Source organism: Marmota marmota, unplaced genomic scaffold (genome assembly GCF_001458135.2).
Source record: "Marmota marmota marmota unplaced genomic scaffold, marMar, whole genome shotgun sequence".
NCBI classification, from domain to species: domain Eukaryota; kingdom Metazoa; phylum Chordata; class Mammalia; order Rodentia; family Sciuridae; genus Marmota; species Marmota marmota.
The window spans coordinates 35,170,123-35,178,284 of NW_026000026.1; positions in this window are offsets into that span (position 1 = coordinate 35,170,123).

The following is an 8,162-nucleotide window of genomic DNA, read 5'->3' on the forward strand; positions in this document are numbered from 1 at the left end:
CTTACTAGCTCTGAAACTAAAAAATAAATCTTAGTTTCAATGGTTTCCTAAATTTCCTGTCTCCCAGCTTTCAGTGGATTTTTTTTGTGTGTGTGTGAATTGTTGTACTATTGCATACAATTCTTTGAAAATATCTTTATTTACAGAAAGAATACCTGGAAGGTAATCTTCCTGAGCATATCTACAAATACCTTTATTTTGCTCTTTATTTGTTTCAATAATTTGGATTGACATAGACTAACAAATTGAAAGAGATTTTTTATTGCAGTATTTGAAGGCCTGTTTAAACTATAGGGGAGTGACTACCACGATGGATTGATGACTACCATGTGGATTAAATGCCATAAAAAATTGCTCATAATCATGTCATATTATATTTGACTTCACATTGGGATCAAAAATATATGGTAGAGTTTTTGTGTTCCTATGATTTGTAGGGGCCTTTTATTTTTATTTTTAAATATTTGTTTAAATTATAGGGGAGGAGGAGATATCTTGTTCTATTGATGACTACCATGCTGATAATTCTGATGTTGATGCAATTCTTTTTTCTTTGCATGTGACCCATCTTCTTTTCCTCTATGGACATTCTTAATATCTTCTCTAGGGGAAGTTAAGAATTATGCAAAAGAAGAAGCATATTCATTTTGTGCCACTGACTTATCAGTAAACATTATTTACTTAATCATATTAATGGCTGTGTGACTAACCAAAAAGCTATAATATTAAAAGGATGGAAAAAAAGGAAGATGATACAATAGAACTCAATTAGCATGTGCTATAACAGGAAGTCTATCTTACAAATCAATAATTAGCAATGTCTACTTATTATTTAGAAACAAAGAAGAACTTATCCAAAAGAAAGGCAAATATCATTGAAAATTATTGCCTCTGAGAATATGATATAGATGTAAACAGTTGTATGTGAAGAGAAGAAAAGTGCTATGAATAAAAAATAGTGCAAGCTAAAAGAATAAAGAATGATAGTGCAGTGGAGCTAGCAATTGTATCTAGCTTGCATTGTTAGAGAACACCCCTTTGAAAAAGTAGTATTTGAGGAGTTAAGACATAAGAAACTCTGAGAAGAATATTTCACAACAAGAAGTAATAGTAAAAAAAAATTAAAAATAAAAAAAGAAGTAATAGTAAGTACAAAGATCTTGAGGCAGGATTGTGCTTAGTTGTTCTATGAACAGAAGAAGACCAATGTAGTTGGAGTAGGAAAACATAGAGGATGAGTGTTGGGTTATGAGTTTGGATAGGTGGCCAAGAGCAGAATAGTGTAGAGAAAAGGAAGGGATTGAACCCAGGGGCACTTAACCACTGAGCCATATCCCCAGCCCTTTTCAATTTTTATTTAGAGACGGGGTCTGGCTAAGATGCTTAGGGCCTTGCTAAGTTGCTGAGACTGGCTTTGAACTTGTGATTCTCTTGCTACAACCTATTGAGCTGCTGGGTGTCCCAATGCCCAAATGATTTGGGACTGTATTTTTAAAGTAGAGCAGCATTTGATCATAGATAACATGTGCATTAGATGTGTGAAAAACAATGATGAAATAATATAAGATTTTCATCCTGAAGAACTAAGAGGATGTAGTTGCTATTTGCTAGTATGGGGAACTTCTTGGCATTAAAAATCTGAATTCTACTTTGGACATGCTAAGTTAAATGTCCATATTTGCCTTATATTTAAGTGCAGATATCAAGTAGGAAGTTGTATATACAAGCTAGTGTTCAAAAGATAAAGCAGGGCTGATTATGTAAATATGAGAATGTTGGCACATAGATATTCCTGACACCCTGAAGTTGGATAAAATTAACAAGAAATGAGTGTTTAGAGGAGGAAAGCTCTAAGAAATGAGACTAGGGAAGATGATGCAAAGCCAGCAAAGGAGGGCGATAATAAAATAGTCCTAAGTATTCTAGTTTGGGAGAGGACACCTGGTGAGATTATTAATTAAGAATGGAAGGAAAGAAGCAGGCTCTTGCAAAGTAGAGGGAATCAACTTATGGATTTGTATGTTCAGCTGGAGGTGACTTTGATCCATCCTGATGACAATGTCTAGTAAGAAACTATAAATATGACTCTGAAATATCACTCATAATGGTTAGTGAGACTGAGAATATGAAAATAAGTCATATATATATATATATATATATATATATATATATATATATATATATATAAAGAGAGAGAGAGAGAGAGATGGTTGAACTCAAGCATCTTAATCAGATATTCTGATAACAACATATGAAGAAAATAATAGGACATTTCAGTCTCTTTGTGTACCATGGTCCATACAGAAGTCTAAAAAATGGATGAGAGTTCTGAATTATCTGACATGGAATTTAAAGTAGAAAGTTTTCAGAACCTAATCCAACTATCAGCTAGCTGTGTGGTATCAGTAAGATCTTCATACACTAACTGGGAATTAAGAAAATAACTATTGTAGCACAAGTTTTTGCTAGAATAAAATGAGACCATGTGAATGACAATGCTTTGCAGCTTATACAAAATTATGCAAATGATAGCTTTTTTGTTGTTGTATTTTCCTCTTTGGCTTAGAGTTCAGAGCTTTCATGTTGGAGAGGCAGAACAGGTTCCATAGACATATGGAGCTCCTGGGGGCTTGTGTGGGACTCAGGGAAATGTCCAGTTTAACCTGCTGGGAAATACTATTTTGCTACTTCAACCCATCTGCTATGGAAAATCGGGAGCCAATAAAGAAGAAACAGGTGAGGGCACCTGATAAAGAGAGCTTTAAGGAATGGAAGGAGTGAGTACACCATGGGTCAGGTGCACTCCAAACTCAATAAAGATAAAAAGTTCATTGGACGTATTCAAGAGATCCTTGATACAATCTCTGTGGTATTAGAGTAGGCCTTGCCTAGCCTGGTGCCTGTAAGAACTTCTTTGGCAGTATCCACAGAGTGGCACTGGATATCCTTGGTCCCTTACCAGCTATATCCTGAATCATTTGCCACAATCCACTTCAACCTGATTCTCACCCCATTTCATTGCCTTTGGAATCAATTCTTGTTTAAGACATCATATTATCCTTCTTAAAACTACTAGTCCACATTATTGTTCTGTTCTGACCTGTGGCTGGCCCTATCAAGTATATTCCGAATGCATTTTCTAGCCAGATTCTTTAAGCTGTATTAGGTATTGATCTTTGAATTGCCTTCTTGATTATATTTTGCACTCTCTTCCTTTGAATATGTTGCTTCTCTTTACTTGAAGTAAACAGCCTAGATCCCTTTCTTGTTTTCACCCAACAAAATCAGTGATTTAGACTCATCTGTTAACCAATGAAAGCCTGAGCCACTAGTGAGGAAAGAAATACAAAACCACAGTATATTGAAGCACAGAGATTAGGGAGAAAAAGTGCATCTGATGGAGTTGAAAGAATATAGTAATTATGAACTTGGATCCTGGGGTTCAAATGTCAGCTGAGCCACCTATTAGCCAAATCCTTGCTCAGGTTATTTAACCTCTCTAACTCACAATTTCCTCCTTTATTTTACTTGGACCCCAATACAGTCTAAGGCCAACCATGGGACAGGTATCAGATGTTGAATAAATGAATGGATTAATACAGGAAGAAATTTAAGGCCTACAGCAATTAAATGATAATATCTAGTGGGGGCTAATGAAGAAATCAACTCCCCACATTAAAGCAGAGGTAAATGTCACATGTCATTTCTTAATAAAATAAAGTTAAAAGCTTTCATCAAGATGATAAATCTATCATCCCATCAGACTTTTTGAATTTGACTACCATTTTATCTTTCCCTCTGCCTCTCAGTGTTACTAGACTCTTACTCCCTTCTTGGCCACAAACATGTCTTGGCACTAGAAGGGTTTAGGTATATTTATGGATAAAAGTGAGTCTGGAATAAGGAACAGGAGTGTGGAAACACCCACCCTCCGGTTCCTGAGCAATCTTCTCTCTCCTTTCCACAATGCTTAGTAAATAACAAAGTGTTCCTTAAAATTCTGGGTATGTGGTCTTATTTTTCCTTAACATGGCTAATATTCTTGATTTTCATTCTACCTCTCACAAGGTATTTCCCTACCTCAGAGGCTTCAGTGAATAAGAACAGCCTGAGGAGTTTAGACCTGGAGCACTTAAGCTTTCCCAGTATCCTACAGGGTGATTGATTTGGGGTTGGGACAAGGGCTAGAAGAACATAAAAGAGAAGTGGCAAGCAAACCATATGGAAAACAAAACAAGGAAACAAAGCAGTTATCTGTCAAATTGTATATTCTGCCTCACTGTAGTATGCTGTTTTTTAAGCCTTTGGGTATAAACCAAGGAGTGGGATAACTGTTGTTTCCATTCCAAGTTTTCTAAGGAATCTCCATACTGCTTTCCAGATTGGTTGCACCAATTTGCAGTGACGCAGCCACATCAATGTTTATAGCAGCATAATTCACAATAGCTAAATTGTGGAACCAATCTAGATGCCCTTGAACAGATGAATGGATAAAGAAACTATGATATATGTACATACATACACACACACACATACACACAGTGGAATATTACTCAGCATTAAAAAAATAAAATCAAAGCATTTGCAAGTAAATGGATGGAGTTGAAGAATATCATGCTAAGTGAAGTAAGCCAATCTCAAAAAACCAAAGGCCAATTGTTTTCTATGATAAGTGGATGCTGATCCATAATGGGGGCAGGCATGCAAGCAATGGAGGAACTTTGGATAGAGCAAAGGGGAAAGAGGGGAAGGAGGGTAGGAAAGATTGTGGAATGAGATGGACATCATTACCCTAGATACTTGTATGAAGACATGAATGGTGTGACCCTACTTTGTGTACAACCAGAAAAATGAAAAATTGTGCTCCATTTGTGTTCTATGAATCAAAATGCATTCTGCTGTCATGTATAACAAATGAATCAAGTAATTAATTAAAAAAAAACATTGTATATTCTTTTTCCCAAACCTTGTATCCTCACAGGACTTGAAATACTGTCACAGGGTGTCAGACCTGTCCCAAAGGAGGATGCTGGGGATAGAGCTTCTAAGCTGGACTAGTTCTACACTACTTCCAAGTTAACTTTGGAAAGATCATATGGTATTTTATAAAAGCTCTTATTACTAGTCCTTATGAATTTGTAATTATTGAGCCAGCCCTAAACCTTGAACTTTATCTCAGAGATACAAATGGAGCTACTGCAAACTAGACTTCCTTGGGGCATGGTATACCAAAAGAGAACTGTTAGAGATTGAATTAGCATAGAGTAAATATCCAGCCAGCAGTGTAGGTAATTTTCTCCTTACTCGTGGAATGAGTTCCTCAGCATTAGTTACTCTGTGTTGATTCTTTGTAGAAATAACTCATAAGCAGCTGAATCATTTTGGAGCAAATTTTCCATCACCTTCCTTCTCTGTAGGGTTCAGGCCTTTGTAAACCCTGAGTAACATAAATCTGCTGGTTCCCTGCTGGTAAGGATGACTATGGCGTTTTTTGTTCGTTTTATTCCAGTTTGTTTTAATCAAATAATGAGAACACCCTAGGGGAAAATCTCATTATCATATTCAAAATACATTAAGAGCTTTCTGGTCATACTTAGCAGACTTATATTTATCCAATATTTCTCAAATTTGATTCTGTTATGTTTCCCAAAGCATGAAGAAACTCTCAAACAGCATCATTTCAAACACAGCACAGGACAATAGAAAATGCTGTCACCTAATCCTGTAGGGCCTGTGGTATTTTCTGTGATGGCTGAATCAATCTGAATCCCTCTTTTTTTTTTTTTTTTTTTTTTTATCTGTAGTTTTTAAAGATGTCAGTGTGGAGCATCAGCAGTTGAAGACTCAGAATACCAAGCCTGTCCTCCCCTGTGACTGTCACAAATCTTTTGCCTGCAGGATGAGCCTCCATCACTGACGTAGTTACTGTTTTTTTTTTTTCCTTAAATCTGGAAAATCCCCCGCCTCCTCCATTCTTTCACAAAATTTTCTGTCTGAATCATTTCTAGTCTGAGGATCATACACACATTTTGCTTTTCCTAAAGCAGGATTTTCTTTTTGTTTTCCTTCTTGCTCTTTCTCCAAATTTCTGCATGCTGCCTTTAGGTCACATTTTGGGAAAAATTCTGACAATAAAGGATTTTTCAGAGCCTTTATATTTTCACCACTACCCCAACCCTATTCCAGCTTACTTTATAATGAAAGTAAAACCCATGGGGTGGGGGCGGGATTTACAGGCAATCTAGTATCTAAAGACCAGGCAGATTCTTTTTCTTTATTATATAAGAATCTTGAATGTTTAATGAATATTTAAGTAAACAAATTTCAGCAACATTCCTTATTTTAGAGATCATGCTTTAATGAAAATGCAAACACTACTTATTAATTATTATTGCAAACATTAATATTTCAAAATGCCCCTTGGGGTCAAGGAACCTTTAAGAAACAACGAGTTATACTGATTTCAATTAAAAGCATCCTTTATTAAATTCGTACATCTCTACTCCTTCTAAACGCAGTCTCTTTACAACTCTTCTTCCCTCTCTCAGATCTCGCCCCGCCCTCTCCCCACAATCGCGGGCAATTAAAAGCTTTATTATTGCTTAAGCTGTCTCTTAGGCCAGCGCTTTCGCGCCCACTTCCCCCCATCCCCCCAACCCACCCCGGCTCTCCACCACTCTCTCTCCCCCTCTCCCAACGCTACCCCCACCCTACTCTCGGGTAGGGTGTTTTGTAGGTTGTTTTTCTGAACCCAGCTCTAACTTATTTCTTCTACACCAGACAAGGATTTTCCATCGCCCAAAAGAGGCCATCAAGTTTTAAGATTGCGAGGCACGACTTCTAATCGCATCCTCCGCGGAAAAGTACAAACAGTTCCTCAGACTAGGTCCCCCACCTCCCACGCTCTTCCCAGCTCGCCCTCCCCGCGGAGAGCCCGGCGACAGCCTCCCCAACACCTGTGAATCATCCAAGAGAGGCTGCCACCGCGGAACTATTTGCATACCACCATCGCCACAGTTACCCCCCTCCCTGGGCACCTAATGCACACCAAGGGAAGACAGGGTGGTTTTATGATTATTATTTCTAATCTCTCACGACCATCGCAAGTCGCCCTTTTCGCTCATGCGGGGTCTGAGCATCAGAGGGTCCCCAGGACTTCCTCACTGATACCCAGGATTTGCGAACTGAATGAACCACCAAAATTTTGTCGCATTCTGGTCTTTCTTGAACTCAAGGCCCTCCACCTTTTCTACGGGTGTCTGGTCCTATAAGGAGTGTACGTGACTCTGTGGACACTTCCTAAGAAATCCAACACAAACCCGCAGGCTCCCACTGCAAATCCAGTCGAAAACAGCGTCATCTATTTTGCCCTCGGCAAACTACTCTCAACTCCGTGCCCTGAGTCCTAGGAAACCCACGCTAGCTGAGTTAACTACCCTTCTCTCCCCCTTTTCCCAACTCATCGGATGAATCTCAGTGATAACTGCTCTGACGTACTTTAAAATAAAGTATGCGAGTCTCTCTCCCGGACTGACCATATTACTGCAAACTCCAAGCCCTCGATGCTGCTTTCATAAACTAAAGAAACCACTCATAAAAGTAGCAACCTACGTAGCCTGGCCATATATGGAACTGGTGAAGGATGACAGGAATACCCCTTCGGATTCTTTTCTTTGGAGAAAACAATTCTCAGAATCTGCCCCCACCCCTCCCACCTTTTGCTCCTCCTCGGCTTTCCTCTCCTCTACTGTGACTCAACTCAGCTGGGGATGAAGATATATATATATATATATATATATATACACATACATACATATATATATATGTATATATATATACACATACACACACATACACACATATTATACACATACATATATTCACACTCACATACATATGCATATATAAACATACTTGCACATATACACATATATACACACATACATATATATGCACATACATAAACAAAACAAAGGCCATCAGGAAAACTGTTGCAAGATAAATGTGTTGCCAGAGACCGAGTGTTAAAATGGAGTCATAAGAATCGCCTTACTCGGGTGTTTATAAAGGACTAAAATACAGAGGTTTGCAGTAAAGCTCACAGGGAGCTGAGTCAAGCGCTCAGAACCTCCTGGCTCCTCCCCTCCCACCCCCAGACAGCT